Below are 15,620 nucleotides of genomic sequence, written 5' to 3' on the forward strand. Positions count from 1 at the left end.
TCTAGGGCATCATGTGGTGCTGTGGCTTAGTTGGTTAAAGCGCCTGTCTAGTAAACAGGAGATCCTGAGTTCAAATCTCAGCAGCGCCTTTCATTTATTTTCATCAACTCAGAACATAGTTTGTTGATAATTCATCACAAAAAGACATGTGAATGCTTCAGCAGCCTTTACCCTTTCTCACATGTTCAGTAATATGTACCACATTTCTAGATACAGTCCAAATCAGAAAACACAAAAAAATGCAATATTCCCCTTTTTTAATATCAGTTATTTTGTAGAAGTAAATTGATGCCAAGGTAACTAGAAAAGAATTCCAGAAATTGCCAATCATCATGTCTGAGCAATCTCCAGGAACAATAGTGGTGTCCAGTCAGAGGAAATGTTTAAACAAAAGTCAGTAACAATGTGAGTTTCTCAAGATAAATTGATAGACAATTTAGTCATCAGAGTTTGGGGAGCAATAGAAAATAATGGATTATTTGTTACTTAACATAAACAATATTGTGTTAGGAAAGCAATTCCAGAAATAAATCTTTCCATTTATTGAGCAAGCTTCCAGATAAAATGTTAACAATAATTCTATCATTGAGATCTCATGTTTTCATTACACGATTACTTTTTAACTGTATGACTACCAACAATAGACTGACTTTAATTTCCCAGGGATGACTACATTAATAAGAACGCCATAATATCTATTACAATAAAGCATATTAACAAGTGACTTGAACAAACATTGTAAGAATGTAGGGCCTGTATATACAAAATAAAGGAGAAAAAAGCATTATATAACTTACTGTAAGTTTCCAACTGTTTAAAGAATTAATAAAATACTAGTTTCAAAAAAATATATAAAAATAATAAAAAATATTATACTTTAGACATATAATTTGTCATTATATGTAAGGCAGTGCAAGTGGTGCTGTGGCTTAGTTGGTTAAAGTGCCTGTCTAGTAAACAGGAGATCCTGAGTTCATATCTCAGCAGTACCTTTGCTTCATACCTTTTTATCACACCAGTATGTAGTTTTTTGTTGATGGATAACAAAATAAGATGTGTAAAACCTTTATCTGCTTTCACTTTGGCACATTTGGTCACCAATGTAAAAAAGTTTAAAGATGCCATCCATGTCAGAAGACGACAAACAACAAAACTTCACCCTATTTCAACATAAGTTAATTTGTAGAAATATGCCTATGTTAAGGTAAATAGATGAATTTTTACAAAATAACCTTCATCATATTGGGTAAACTGCAAAATTAATTTAGAGTACATTAAAAAGAGAATAACACAGAAAGTGTTAAAATGTCTGTAAAAAAGTAAGTTTCCCAAGGTACAGTAATTTGAGAGTCAGTTTAGTCATCATAGCTAGAGAATCATTGACATTTAACCCATATTTATTTCCATAACATCCTTAAAATTGTGTTAGGAAAATACTTCTTGATGAAAAGCTAAACTTCTCTTGAAAAAGCATCAATAAAGAATGCTAACCATAATTCTGACTTTTTAAAACAGAGTTCTTAATTTTACTACATGTTTTTGTTTTCTGAATATCAAAAATTAATTGACATTTATTCCCATGTAGCATTACTTACAGAGAAATCAATAAAAGTGCTTAAAAAAAAATTAGAAAATTACTTTGACAAGATATTTTAAGAATGAAGGTGCTGTAAATCATGAATGAAAAGAGAGAACACAACTTTCTATTTATACTCTAAATTTCCACTGGTTTGAAAAATTGATGAAGCAATAGTTATAAGAATATCAAAAATTGTTACCAAATAGCATATCTTAGATATATCATTTTTCTTTGTGAAGCTCTAGGGCATCATGTGGTGCTGTGGCTTAGTTGGTTAAAGCGCCTGTCTAGTAAACAGGAGATCCTGAGTTCAAATCTCAGCAGCGCCTTTCATTTATTTTCATCAACTCAGAACATAGTTTGTTGATAATTCATCACAAAAAGACATGTGAATGCTTCAGCAGCCTTTACCCTTTCTCACATGTTCAGTAATATGTACCACATTTCTAGATACAGTCCAAATCAGAAAACACAAAAAAATGCAATATTCCCCTTTTTTAATATCAGTTATTTTGTAGAAGTAAATTGATGCCAAGGTAACTAGAAAAGAATTCCAGAAATTGCCAATCATCATGTCTGAGCAATCTCCAGGAACAATAGTGGTGTCCAGTCAGAGGAAATGTTTAAACAAAAGTCAGTAACAATGTGAGTTTCTCAAGATAAATTGATAGACAATTTAGTCATCAGAGTTTGGGGAGCAATAGAAAATAATGGATTATTTGTTACTTAACATAAACAATATTGTGTTAGGAAAGCAATTCCAGAAATAAATCTTTCCATTTATTGAGCAAGCTTCCAGATAAAATGTTAACAATAATTCTATCATTGAGATCTCATGTTTTCATTACACGATTACTTTTTAACTGTATGACTACCAACAATAGACTGACTTTAATTTCCCAGGGATGACTACATTAATAAGAACGCCATAATATCTATTACAATAAAGCATATTAACAAGTGACTTGAACAAACATTGTAAGAATGTAGGGCCTGTATATACAAAATAAAGGAGAAAAAAGCATTATATAACTTACTGTAAGTTTCCAACTGTTTAAAGAATTAATAAAATACTAGTTTCAAAAAAATATATAAAAATAATAAAAAATATTATACTTTAGACATATAATTTGTCATTATATGTAAGGCAGTGCAAGTGGTGCTGTGGCTTAGTTGGTTAAAGTGCCTGTCTAGTAAACAGGAGATCCTGAGTTCATATCTCAGCAGTACCTTTGCTTCATACCTTTTTATCACACCAGTATGTAGTTTTTTGTTGATGGATAACAAAATAAGATGTGTAAAACCTTTATCTGCTTTCACTTTGGCACATTTGGTCACCAATGTAAAAAAGTTTAAAGATGCCATCCATGTCAGAAGACGACAAACAACAAAACTTCACCCTATTTCAACATAAGTTAATTTGTAGAAATATGCCTATGTTAAGGTAAATAGATGAATTTTTACAAAATAACCTTCATCATATTGGGTAAACTGCAAAATTAATTTAGAGTACATTAAAAAGAGAATAACACAGAAAGTGTTAAAATGTCTGTAAAAAAGTAAGTTTCCCAAGGTACAGTAATTTGAGAGTCAGTTTAGTCATCATAGCTAGAGAATCATTGACATTTAACCCATATTTATTTCCATAACATCCTTAAAATTGTGTTAGGAAAATACTTCTTGATGAAAAGCTAAACTTCTCTTGAAAAAGCATCAATAAAGAATGCTAACCATAATTCTGACTTTTTAAAACAGAGTTCTTAATTTTACTACATGTTTTTGTTTTCTGAATATCAAAAATGAATTGACATTTATTCCCATGTAGCATTACTTACAGAGAAATCAATAAAAGTGCTAAAAAAATTAGAAAATTACTTTGACAAGATATTTTAAGAATGAAGGTGCTGTAAATCATGAATGAAAAGAGAGAACACAACTTTCTATTTATACTCTAAATTTCCACTGGTTTGAAAAATTGATGAAGCAATAGTTATAAGAATATCAAAAATTGTTACCAAATAGCATATCTTAGATATATCATTTTTCTTTGTGAAGCTCTAGGGCATCATGTGGTGCTGTGGCTTAGTTGGTTAAAGCGCCTGTCTAGTAAACAGGAGATCCTGAGTTCAAATCTCAGCAGCGCCTTTTATTTATTTTCATCAACTCAGAACATAGTTTGTTGATAATTCATCACAAAAAGACATGTGAATGCTTCAGCAGCCTTTACCCTTTCTCACATGTTCAGTAATATGTACCACATTTCTAGATACAGTCCAAATCAGAAAACACAAAAAAATGCAATATTCCCCTTTTTAATATCAGTTATTTTGTAGAAATAAATTGATGCCAAGGTAACTAGAAAAGAATTCCAGAAATTGCCAATCATCATGTCTGAGCAATCTCCAGGAACAATATGGTGTCCAGTCAGAGGAAATGTTTAAACAAAAGTCAGTAACAATGTGAGTTTCTCAAGATAAATTGATAGAAAATTTAGTCATCAGAGTTTGGGGAGCAATAGAAAATAATGGATTATTTGTTACTTAACATAAACAATATTGTGTTAGGAAAGCAATTCCAGAAATAAATCTTTCCATTTATTGAGCAAGCTTCCAGATAAAATGTTAACAATAATTCTATCATTGAGATCTCATGTTTTCATTACACGATTACTTTTTAACTGTATGACTATCAACAATAGACTGACTTTAATTTCACAGGGATGACTACATTAATAAGAACGCCATAATATCTATTACAATAAAGCACATTAACAAGTGACTTGAACAAACATTGTAAGAATGTAGGGCCTGTATATACAGAATAAAGGAGAAAAAAGCATTATATAACTTACTGTAAGTTTCCAACTGTTTAAAGAATTAATAAAATACTAGTTTCAAAAAAATATATAAAAATAATAAAAAATATTATACTTTAGACATATAATTTGTCATTATATGTAAGGCAGTGCAAGTGGTGCTGTGGCTTAGTTGGTTAAAGTGCCTATCTAGTAAACAGGAGATCCTGAGTTCATATCTCAGCAGTACCTTTGCTTCATACCTTTTTATCACACCAGTATGTAGTTTTTTGTTGATGGATAACAAAATAAGATGTGTAAAACCTTTATCTGCTTTCACTTTGGCACATTTGGTCACCAATGTAAAAAAGTTTAAAGATGCCATCCATGTCAGAAGACGACAAACAACAAAACTTCACCCTATTTCAACATAAGTTAATTTGTAGAAATATGCCTATGTTAAGGTAAATAGATTAATTTTTACAAAATAGCCTTCATCATATTGGGTAAACTGCAAAATTAATTTAGAGTACATTAAAAAGAGAATAACACAGAAAGTGTTAAAATGTCTGTAAAAAAGTAAGTTTCCCAAGGTACAGTAATTTGAGAGTCAGTTTAGTCATCATAGCTAGAGAATCATTGACATTTAACCCATATTTATTTCCATAACATCCTTAAAATTGTGTTAGGAAAATACTTCTTGATAAAAAGCTAAACTTCTATTGAAAAAGCATCAATAAAGAATGCTAACCATAATTCTGACTTTTTAAAACAGAGTTCTTAATTTTACTACATGTTTTTGTTTTCTGAATATCAAAAATGAATTGACATTTATTCCCATGTAGCATTACTTACAGAGAAATCAATAAAAGTGCTAAAAAAAATTAGAAAATTACTTTGACAAGATATTTTAAGAATGAAGGTGCTGTAAATCATGAATGAAAAGAGAGAACACAACTTTCTATTTATACTCTAAATTTCCACCGGTTTGAAAAATTGATGAAGCAATAGTTATAAGAATATCAAAAATTGTTACCAAATAGCATATCTTAGATATATAATTTTTCTTTGTGAAGCTCTAGGGCATCATGTGGTGCTGTGGCTTAGTTGGTTAAAGCGCCTGTCTAGTAAACAGGAGATCCTGAGTTCAAATCTCAGCAGTGCCTTTCATTTATTTTCATCAACTCAGAACATAGTTTGTTGATAATTCATCACAAAAAGACATGTGAATGCTTCAGCAGCCTTTACCCTTTCTCACATGTTCAGTAATATGTACCACATTTCTAGATACAGTCCAAATCAGAAAACACAAAAAAAAATGAAATATTCCCCTTTTTTTAATATCAGTTATTTTGTAGAAGTAAATTGATGCCAAGGTAACTAGAAAAGAATTCCAGAAATTGCCAATCATCATTTCTGAGCAATCTCCAGGAACAATAGTGGTGTCCAGTCAGAGGAAATGTTTAAACAAAAGTCAGTAACAATGTGAGTTTCTCAAGATAAATTGATAGACAATTTAGTCATCAGAGTTTGGGGAGCAATAGAAAATAATGGATTATTTGTTACTTAACATAAACAATATTGTGTTAGGAAAGCAATTCCAGAAATAAATCTTTCCATTTATTGAGCAAGCTTCCAGATAAAATGTTAACAATAATTCTATCATTGAGATCTCATGTTTTCATTACACGATTACTTTTTAACTGTATGACTACCAACAATAGACTGACTTTAATTTCCCAGGGATGACTACATTAATAAGAACGCCATAATATCTATTACAATAAAGCATATTAACAAGTGACTTGAACAAACATTGTAAGAATGTAGGGCCTGTATATACAAAATAAAGGAGAAAAAAGCATTATATAACTTACTGTAAGTTTCCAACTGTTTAAAGAATTAATAAAATACTAGTTTCAAAAAAATATATAAAAATAATAAAAAATATTATACTTTAGACATATAATTTGTCATAATATGTAAGGCAGTGCAAGTGGTGCTGTGGCTTAGTTGGTTAAAGTGCCTGTCTAGTAAATAGGAGATCCTGAGTTCATATCTCAGCAGTACCTTTGCTTGATACCTTTTTATCACACCAGTATGTAGTTTTTTGTTGATGGATAACAAAATAATATGTGTAAAACCTTTATCTGCTTTCACTTTGGCACATTTGGTCACCAATGTAAAAAAGTTTAAAGATGCCATCCATGTCAGAAGACGACAAACAACAAAACTTCACCCTATTTCAACATAAGTTAATTTGTAGAAATATGCCTATGTTAAGGTAAATAGATGAATTTTTACAAAATAGCCTTCATCATATTGGGTAAACTGCAAAATTAATTTAGAGTACATTAAAAAGAGAATAACACAGAAAGTGTTAAAATGTCTGTAAAAAAGTAAGTTTCCCAAGGTACAGTAATTTGAGAGTCAGTTTAGTCATCATAGCTAGAGAATCATTGACATTTAACCCTTATTTATTTCCATAACATCCTGAAAATTGTGTTAGGAAAATACTTCTTGATGAAAAGCTAAACTTCTCTTGAAAAAGCATCAATAAAGAATGCTAACCATAATTCTGACTTTTTAAAACAGAGTTCTTAATTTTACTACATGTTTTTGTTTTCTGAATATCAAAAATTAATTGACATTTATTCCCATGTAGCATTACTTACAGAGAAATCAATAAAAGTGCTAAAAAAAATTAGAAAATTACTTTGACAAGATATTTTAAGAATGAAGGTGCTGTAAATCATGAATGAAAAGAGAGAACACAACTTTCTATTTATACTCTAAATTTCCACCGGTTTGAAAAATTGATGAAGCAATAGTTATAAGAATATCAAAAATTGTTACCAAATAGCATATCTTAGATATATAATTTTTCTTTGTGAAGCTCTAGGGCATCATGTGGTGCTGTGGCTTAGTTGGTTAAAGCGCCTGTCTAGTAAACAGGAGATCCTGAGATCAAATCTCAGCAGCGCCTTTCATTTATTTTCATCAACTCAGAACATAGTTTGTTGATAATTCATCACAAAAAGACATGTGAATGCTTCAGCAGCCTTTACCCTTTCTCACTTGTTCAGTAATATGTACCACATTTCTAGATACAGTCCAAATCAGAAAACACAAAAAAAGGCAATATTCCCCTTTTTTAATATCAGTTATTTTGTAGAAGTAAATTGATGCCAAGGTAACTAGAAAAGAATTCCAGAAATTGCCAATCATCGTGTCTGAGCAATCTCCAGGAACAATATGGTGTCCAGTCAGAGGAAATGTTTAAACAAAAGTCAGTAACAATGTGAGTTTCTCAAGATAAATTGATAGACAATTTAGTCATCAGAGTTTGGGGAGCAATAGAAAATAATGGATTATTTGTTACTTAACATAAACAATATTGTGTTAGGAAAGCAATTCCAGAAATAAATCTTTCCATTTATTGAGCAAGCTTCCAGATAAAATGTTAACAATAATTCTATCATTGAGATCTCATGTTTTCATTACACGATTACTTTTTAACTGTATGACTATCAACAATAGACTGACTTTAATTTCACAGGGATGACTACATTAATAAGAACGCCATAATATCTATTACAATAAAGCACATTAACAAGTGACTTGAACAAACATTGTAAGAATGTAGGGCCTGTATATACAAAATAAAGGAGAAAAAAGCATTATATAACTTACTGTAAGTTTCCAACTGTTTAAAGAATTAATAAAATACTAGTTTCAAAAAAATATATAAAAATAATAAAAAATATTATACTTTAGACATATAATTTGTCATTATATGTAAGGCAGTGCAAGTGGTGCTGTGGCTTAGTTGGTTAAAGTGCCTGTCTAGTAAACAGGAGATCCTGAGTTCATATCTCAGCAGTACCTTTGCTTCATACCTTTTTATCACACCAGTATGTAGTTTTTTGTTGATGGATAACAAAATAAGATGTGTAAAACCTTTATCTGCTTTCACTTTGGCACATTTGGTCACCAATGTAAAAAAGTTTAAAGATGCCATCCATGTCAGAAGACGACAAACAACAAAACTTCACCCTATTTCAACATAAGTTAATTTGTAGAAATATGCCTATGTTAAGGTAAATAGATTAATTTTTACAAAATAGCCTTCATCATATTGGGTAAACTGCAAAATTAATTTAGAGTACATTAAAAAGAGAATAACACAGAAAGTGTTAAAATGTCTGTAAAAAAGTAAGTTTCCCAAGGTACAGTAATTTGAGAGTCAGTTTAGTCATCATAGCTAGAGAATCATTGACATTTAACCCATATTTATTTCCATAACATCCTTAAAATTGTGTTAGGAAAATACTTCTTGATAAAAAGCTAAACTTCTATTGAAAAAGCATCAATAAAGAATGCTAACCATAATTCTGACTTTTTAAAACAGAGTTCTTAATTTTACTACATGTTTTTGTTTTCTGAATATCAAAAATTAATTGACATTTATTCCCATGTAGCATTACTTACAGAGAAATCAATAAAAGTGCTAAAAAAAATTAGAAAATTACTTTGACAAGATATTTTAAGAATGAAGGTGCTGTAAATCATGAATGAAAAGAGAGAACACAACTTTCTATTTATACTCTAAATTTCCACCGGTTTGAAAAATTGATGAAGCAATAGTTATAAGAATATCAATATATGTTACCAAATAGCATATCTTAGATATATAATTTTTCTTTGTGAAGCTCTAGGGCACAGGTTCTCAAACTCGGTCCTCAGGACCCCACACGGTGCATGTTTTGCAGGTCTCCTCACAGAATCACAAGTGACATAATTAGCTCCACCTGTGGACCTTTTAAAATGTGTCAGTGAGTAATTAATACACCTGTGCACTTGCTGGGTTACCTGCAAAACATGCACCGTGTGGGGTCCTGAGGACCGAGTTTGAGAACCACTGCTCTAGGGCATCATGTGGTGCTGTGGCTTAGTTGGTTAAAGCGCCTGTCTAGTAAATAGGAGATCCTGAGTTCAAATCTCAGCAGCGCCTTTCATTTATTTTCATCAACTCAGAACATAGTTTGTTGATAATTCATCACAAAAAGACATGTGAATGCTTCAGCAGCCTTTACCCTTTCTCACATGTTCAGTAATATGTACCACATTTCTAGATACAGTCCAAATCAGAAAACACAAAAAAATGCAATATTCCCCTTTTTAATATCAGTTATTTTGTAGAAGTAAATTGATGCCAAGGTAACTAGAAAAGAATTCCAGAAATTGCCAATCATCATGTCTGAGCAATCTCCAGGAACAATATGGTGTCCAGTCAGAGGAAATGTTTAAACAAAAGTCAGTAACAATGTGAGTTTCTCAAGATAAATTGATAGACAATTTAGTCATCAGAGTTTGGGGAGCAATAGAAAATAATGGATTATTTGTTACTTAACATAAACAATATTGTGTTAGGAAAGCAATTCCAGAAATAAATCTTTCCATTTATTGAGCAAGCTTCCAGATAAAATGTTAACAATAATTCTATCATTGAGATCTCATGTTTTCATTACACGATTACTTTTTAACTGTATGACTACCAACAATAGACTGACTTTAATTTCCCAGGGATGACTACATTAATAAGAACGCCATAATATCTATTACAATAAAGCATATTAACAAGTGACTTGAACAAACATTGTAAGAATGTAGGGCCTGTATATACAAAATAAAGGAGAAAAAAGCATTATATAACTTACTGTAAGTTTCCAACTGTTTAAAGAATTAATAAAATACTAGTTTCAAAAAAATATATAAAAATAATAAAAAATATTATACTTTAGACATATAATTTGTCATTATATGTAAGGCAGTGCAAGTGGTGCTGTGGCTTAGTTGGTTAAAGTGCCTGTCTAGTAAACAGGAGATCCTGAGTTCATATCTCAGCAGTACCTTTGCTTCATACCTTTTTATCACACCAGTATGTAGTTTTTTGTTGATGGATAACAAAATAAGATGTGTAAAACCTTTATCTGCTTTCACTTTGGCACATTTGGTCACCAATGTAAAAAAGTTTAAAGATGCCATCCATGTCAGAAGACGACAAACAACAAAACTTCACCCTATTTCAACATAAGTTAATTTGTAGAAATATGCCTATGTTAAGGTAAATAGATGAATTTTTACAAAATAACCTTCATCATATTGGGTAAACTGCAAAATTAATTTAGAGTACATTAAAAAGAGAATAACACAGAAAGTGTTAAAATGTCTGTAAAAAAGTAAGTTTCCCAAGGTACAGTAATTTGAGAGTCAGTTTAGTCATCATAGCTAGAGAATCATTGACATTTAACCCATATTTATTTCCATAACATCCTTAAAATTGTGTTAGGAAAATACTTCTTGATGAAAAGCTAAACTTCTCTTGAAAAAGCATCAATAAAGAATGCTAACCATAATTCTGACTTTTTAAAACAGAGTTCTTAATTTTACTACATGTTTTTGTTTTCTGAATATCAAAAATTAATTGACATTTATTCCCATGTAGCATTACTTACAGAGAAATCAATAAAAGTGCTTAAAAAAAATTAGAAAATTACTTTGACAAGATATTTTAAGAATGAAGGTGCTGTAAATCATGAATGAAAAGAGAGAACACAACTTTCTATTTATACTCTAAATTTCCACTGGTTTGAAAAATTGATGAAGCAATAGTTATAAGAATATCAAAAATTGTTACCAAATAGCATATCTTAGATATATCATTTTTCTTTGTGAAGCTCTAGGGCATCATGTGGTGCTGTGGCTTAGTTGGTTAAAGCGCCTGTCTAGTAAACAGGAGATCCTGAGTTCAAATCTCAGCAGCGCCTTTTATTTATTTTCATCAACTCAGAACATAGTTTGTTGATAATTCATCACAAAAAGACATGTGAATGCTTCAGCAGCCTTTACCCTTTCTCACATGTTCAGTAATATGTACCACATTTCTAGATACAGTCCAAATCAGAAAACACAAAAAAATGCAATATTCCCCTTTTTAATATCAGTTATTTTGTAGAAGTAAATTGATGCCAAGGTAACTAGAAAAGAATTCCAGAAATTGCCAATCATCATGTCTGAGCAATCTCCAGGAACAATATGGTGTCCAGTCAGAGGAAATGTTTAAACAAAAGTCAGTAACAATGTGAGTTTCTCAAGATAAATTGATAGACAATTTAGTCATCAGAGTTTGGGGAGCAATAGAAAATAATGGATTATTTGTTACTTAACATAAACAATATTGTGTTAGGAAAGCAATTCCAGAAATAAATCTTTCCATTTATTGAGCAAGCTTCCAGATAAAATGTTAACAATAATTCTATCATTGAGATCTCATGTTTTCATTACACGATTACTTTTTAACTGTATGACTACCAACAATAGACTGACTTTAATTTCCCAGGGATGACTACATTAATAAGAACGCCATAATATCTATTACAATAAAGCATATTAACAAGTGACTTGAACAAACATTGTAAGAATGTAGGGCCTGTATATACAAAATAAAGGAGAAAAAAGCATTATATAACTTACTGTAAGTTTCCAACTGTTTAAAGAATTAATAAAATACTAGTTTCAAAAAAATATATAAAAATAATAAAAAATATTATACTTTAGACATATAATTTGTCATAATATGTAAGGCAGTGCAAGTGGTGCTGTGGCTTAGTTGGTTAAAGTGCCTGTCTAGTAAATAGGAGATCCTGAGTTCATATCTCAGCAGTACCTTTGCTTGATACCTTTTTATCACACCAGTATGTAGTTTTTTGTTGATGGATAACAAAATAATATGTGTAAAACCTTTATCTGCTTTCACTTTGGCACATTTGGTCACCAATGTAAAAAAGTTTAAAGATGCCATCCATGTCAGAAGACGACAAACAACAAAACTTCACCCTATTTCAACATAAGTTAATTTGTAGAAATATGCCTATGTTAAGGTAAATAGATGAATTTTTACAAAATAGCCTTCATCATATTGGGTAAACTGCAAAATTAATTTAGAGTACATTAAAAAGAGAATAACACAGAAAGTGTTAAAATGTCTGTAAAAAAGTAAGTTTCCCAAGGTACAGTAATTTGAGAGTCAGTTTAGTCATCATAGCTAGAGAATCATTGACATTTAACCCTTATTTATTTCCATAACATCCTGAAAATTGTGTTAGGAAAATACTTCTTGATGAAAAGCTAAACTTCTCTTGAAAAAGCATCAATAAAGAATGCTAACCATAATTCTGACTTTTTAAAACAGAGTTCTTAATTTTACTACATGTTTTTGTTTTCTGAATATCAAAAATTAATTGACATTTATTCCCATGTAGCATTACTTACAGAGAAATCAATAAAAGTGCTAAAAAAAATTAGAAAATTACTTTGACAAGATATTTTAAGAATGAAGGTGCTGTAAATCATGAATGAAAAGAGAGAACACAACTTTCTATTTATACTCTAAATTTCCACCGGTTTGAAAAATTGATGAAGCAATAGTTATAAGAATATCAAAAATTGTTACCAAATAGCATATCTTAGATATATAATTTTTCTTTGTGAAGCTCTAGGGCATCATGTGGTGCTGTGGCTTAGTTGGTTAAAGCGCCTGTCTAGTAAACAGGAGATCCTGAGATCAAATCTCAGCAGCGCCTTTCATTTATTTTCATCAACTCAGAACATAGTTTGTTGATAATTCATCACAAAAAGACATGTGAATGCTTCAGCAGCCTTTACCCTTTCTCACTTGTTCAGTAATATGTACCACATTTCTAGATACAGTCCAAATCAGAAAACACAAAAAAAGGCAATATTCCCCTTTTTTAATATCAGTTATTTTGTAGAAGTAAATTGATGCCAAGGTAACTAGAAAAGAATTCCAGAAATTGCCAATCATCGTGTCTGAGCAATCTCCAGGAACAATATGGTGTCCAGTCAGAGGAAATGTTTAAACAAAAGTCAGTAACAATGTGAGTTTCTCAAGATAAATTGATAGACAATTTAGTCATCAGAGTTTGGGGAGCAATAGAAAATAATGGATTATTTGTTACTTAACATAAACAATATTGTGTTAGGAAAGCAATTCCAGAAATAAATCTTTCCATTTATTGAGCAAGCTTCCAGATAAAATGTTAACAATAATTCTATCATTGAGATCTCATGTTTTCATTACACGATTACTTTTTAACTGTATGACTATCAACAATAGACTGACTTTAATTTCACAGGGATGACTACATTAATAAGAACGCCATAATATCTATTACAATAAAGCACATTAACAAGTGACTTGAACAAACATTGTAAGAATGTAGGGCCTGTATATACAAAATAAAGGAGAAAAAAGCATTATATAACTTACTGTAAGTTTCCAACTGTTTAAAGAATTAATAAAATACTAGTTTCAAAAAAATATATAAAAATAATAAAAAATATTATACTTTAGACATATAATTTGTCATTATATGTAAGGCAGTGCAAGTGGTGCTGTGGCTTAGTTGGTTAAAGTGCCTGTCTAGTAAACAGGAGATCCTGAGTTCATATCTCAGCAGTACCTTTGCTTCATACCTTTTTATCACACCAGTATGTAGTTTTTTGTTGATGGATAACAAAATAAGATGTGTAAAACCTTTATCTGCTTTCACTTTGGCACATTTGGTCACCAATGTAAAAAAGTTTAAAGATGCCATCCATGTCAGAAGACGACAAACAACAAAACTTCACCCTATTTCAACATAAGTTAATTTGTAGAAATATGCCTATGTTAAGGTAAATAGATTAATTTTTACAAAATAGCCTTCATCATATTGGGTAAACTGCAAAATTAATTTAGAGTACATTAAAAAGAGAATAACACAGAAAGTGTTAAAATGTCTGTAAAAAAGTAAGTTTCCCAAGGTACAGTAATTTGAGAGTCAGTTTAGTCATCATAGCTAGAGAATCATTGACATTTAACCCATATTTATTTCCATAACATCCTTAAAATTGTGTTAGGAAAATACTTCTTGATAAAAAGCTAAACTTCTATTGAAAAAGCATCAATAAAGAATGCTAACCATAATTCTGACTTTTTAAAACAGAGTTCTTAATTTTACTACATGTTTTTGTTTTCTGAATATCAAAAATTAATTGACATTTATTCCCATGTAGCATTACTTACAGAGAAATCAATAAAAGTGCTAAAAAAAATTAGAAAATTACTTTGACAAGATATTTTAAGAATGAAGGTGCTGTAAATCATGAATGAAAAGAGAGAACACAACTTTCTATTTATACTCTAAATTTCCACCGGTTTGAAAAATTGATGAAGCAATAGTTATAAGAATATCAATATATGTTACCAAATAGCATATCTTAGATATATAATTTTTCTTTGTGAAGCTCTAGGGCACAGGTTCTCAAACTCGGTCCTCAGGACCCCACACGGTGCATGTTTTGCAGGTCTCCTCACAGAATCACAAGTGACATAATTAGCTCCACCTGTGGACCTTTTAAAATGTGTCAGTGAGTAATTAATACACCTGTGCACTTGCTGGGTTACCTGCAAAACATGCACCGTGTGGGGTCCTGAGGACCGAGTTTGAGAACCACTGCTCTAGGGCATCATGTGGTGCTGTGGCTTAGTTGGTTAAAGCGCCTGTCTAGTAAATAGGAGATCCTGAGTTCAAATCTCAGCAGCGCCTTTCATTTATTTTCATCAACTCAGAACATAGTTTGTTGATAATTCATCACAAAAAGACATGTGAATGCTTCAGCAGCCTTTACCCTTTCTCACATGTTCAGTAATATGTACCACATTTCTAGATACAGTCCAAATCAGAAAACACAAAAAAATGCAATATTCCCCTTTTTAATATCAGTTATTTTGTAGAAGTAAATTGATGCCAAGGTAACTAGAAAAGAATTCCAGAAATTGCCAATCATCATGTCTGAGCAATCTCCAGGAACAATATGGTGTCCAGTCAGAGGAAATGTTTAAACAAAAGTCAGTAACAATGTGAGTTTCTCAAGATAAATTGATAGACAATTTAGTCATCAGAGTTTGGGGAGCAATAGAAAATAATGGATTATTTGTTACTTAACATAAACAATATTGTGTTAGGAAAGCAATTCCAGAAATAAATCTTTCCATTTATTGAGCAAGCTTCCAGATAAAATGTTAACAATAATTCTATCATTGAGATCTCATGTTTTCATTACACGATTACTTTTTAACTGTATGACTACCAACAATAGACTGACTTTAATTTCCCAGGG

The 15,620-nt window shown here is 30.7% G+C and overlaps 17 non-coding genes across 17 annotated transcripts; all 17 read left to right on the top strand.

The window, feature by feature from the left end:
• Positions 1-15: 15 nt before the first annotated feature.
• Positions 16-89, top strand: TRNAT-AGU (transfer RNA threonine (anticodon AGU)). Its single transcript has one exon. It is a non-coding gene; the product is annotated as a tRNA-Thr (tRNA).
• Positions 90-918: 829 nt separating this feature from the next.
• TRNAT-AGU (transfer RNA threonine (anticodon AGU)) lies at positions 919-992 on the top strand. Its single transcript has one exon. It is a non-coding gene; the product is annotated as a tRNA-Thr (tRNA).
• Positions 993-1,834: 842 nt separating this feature from the next.
• TRNAT-AGU (transfer RNA threonine (anticodon AGU)) lies at positions 1,835-1,908 on the top strand. The gene has a single exon. It is a non-coding gene; the product is annotated as a tRNA-Thr (tRNA).
• Positions 1,909-2,737: 829 nt separating this feature from the next.
• TRNAT-AGU (transfer RNA threonine (anticodon AGU)) lies at positions 2,738-2,811 on the top strand. Its single transcript has one exon. It is a non-coding gene; the product is annotated as a tRNA-Thr (tRNA).
• An 839-nt stretch (positions 2,812-3,650) lies between these two features.
• Positions 3,651-3,724, top strand: TRNAT-AGU (transfer RNA threonine (anticodon AGU)). Its single transcript has one exon. It is a non-coding gene; the product is annotated as a tRNA-Thr (tRNA).
• An 827-nt stretch (positions 3,725-4,551) lies between these two features.
• Positions 4,552-4,625, top strand: TRNAT-AGU (transfer RNA threonine (anticodon AGU)). The gene has a single exon. It is a non-coding gene; the product is annotated as a tRNA-Thr (tRNA).
• Positions 4,626-5,465: 840 nt separating this feature from the next.
• TRNAT-AGU (transfer RNA threonine (anticodon AGU)) lies at positions 5,466-5,539 on the top strand. The gene has a single exon. It is a non-coding gene; the product is annotated as a tRNA-Thr (tRNA).
• Positions 5,540-6,371: 832 nt separating this feature from the next.
• Positions 6,372-6,445, top strand: TRNAT-AGU (transfer RNA threonine (anticodon AGU)). The gene has a single exon. It is a non-coding gene; the product is annotated as a tRNA-Thr (tRNA).
• Positions 6,446-7,285: 840 nt separating this feature from the next.
• TRNAT-AGU (transfer RNA threonine (anticodon AGU)) lies at positions 7,286-7,359 on the top strand. Its single transcript has one exon. It is a non-coding gene; the product is annotated as a tRNA-Thr (tRNA).
• An 828-nt stretch (positions 7,360-8,187) lies between these two features.
• Positions 8,188-8,261, top strand: TRNAT-AGU (transfer RNA threonine (anticodon AGU)). Its single transcript has one exon. It is a non-coding gene; the product is annotated as a tRNA-Thr (tRNA).
• Positions 8,262-9,313: 1,052 nt separating this feature from the next.
• Positions 9,314-9,387, top strand: TRNAT-AGU (transfer RNA threonine (anticodon AGU)). The gene has a single exon. It is a non-coding gene; the product is annotated as a tRNA-Thr (tRNA).
• Positions 9,388-10,214: 827 nt separating this feature from the next.
• TRNAT-AGU (transfer RNA threonine (anticodon AGU)) lies at positions 10,215-10,288 on the top strand. The gene has a single exon. It is a non-coding gene; the product is annotated as a tRNA-Thr (tRNA).
• Positions 10,289-11,129: 841 nt separating this feature from the next.
• Positions 11,130-11,203, top strand: TRNAT-AGU (transfer RNA threonine (anticodon AGU)). Its single transcript has one exon. It is a non-coding gene; the product is annotated as a tRNA-Thr (tRNA).
• Positions 11,204-12,030: 827 nt separating this feature from the next.
• Positions 12,031-12,104, top strand: TRNAT-AGU (transfer RNA threonine (anticodon AGU)). The gene has a single exon. It is a non-coding gene; the product is annotated as a tRNA-Thr (tRNA).
• An 840-nt stretch (positions 12,105-12,944) lies between these two features.
• On the top strand, positions 12,945-13,018 carry TRNAT-AGU (transfer RNA threonine (anticodon AGU)). The gene has a single exon. It is a non-coding gene; the product is annotated as a tRNA-Thr (tRNA).
• An 828-nt stretch (positions 13,019-13,846) lies between these two features.
• TRNAT-AGU (transfer RNA threonine (anticodon AGU)) lies at positions 13,847-13,920 on the top strand. Its single transcript has one exon. It is a non-coding gene; the product is annotated as a tRNA-Thr (tRNA).
• A 1,052-nt stretch (positions 13,921-14,972) lies between these two features.
• Positions 14,973-15,046, top strand: TRNAT-AGU (transfer RNA threonine (anticodon AGU)). Its single transcript has one exon. It is a non-coding gene; the product is annotated as a tRNA-Thr (tRNA).
• Positions 15,047-15,620: the final 574 nt, after the last annotated feature.

This window comes from Pseudophryne corroboree, chromosome 11, assembly GCF_028390025.1.
Source record: "Pseudophryne corroboree isolate aPseCor3 chromosome 11, aPseCor3.hap2, whole genome shotgun sequence".
Taxonomy (NCBI): Eukaryota; Metazoa; Chordata; class Amphibia; order Anura; family Myobatrachidae; genus Pseudophryne; species Pseudophryne corroboree.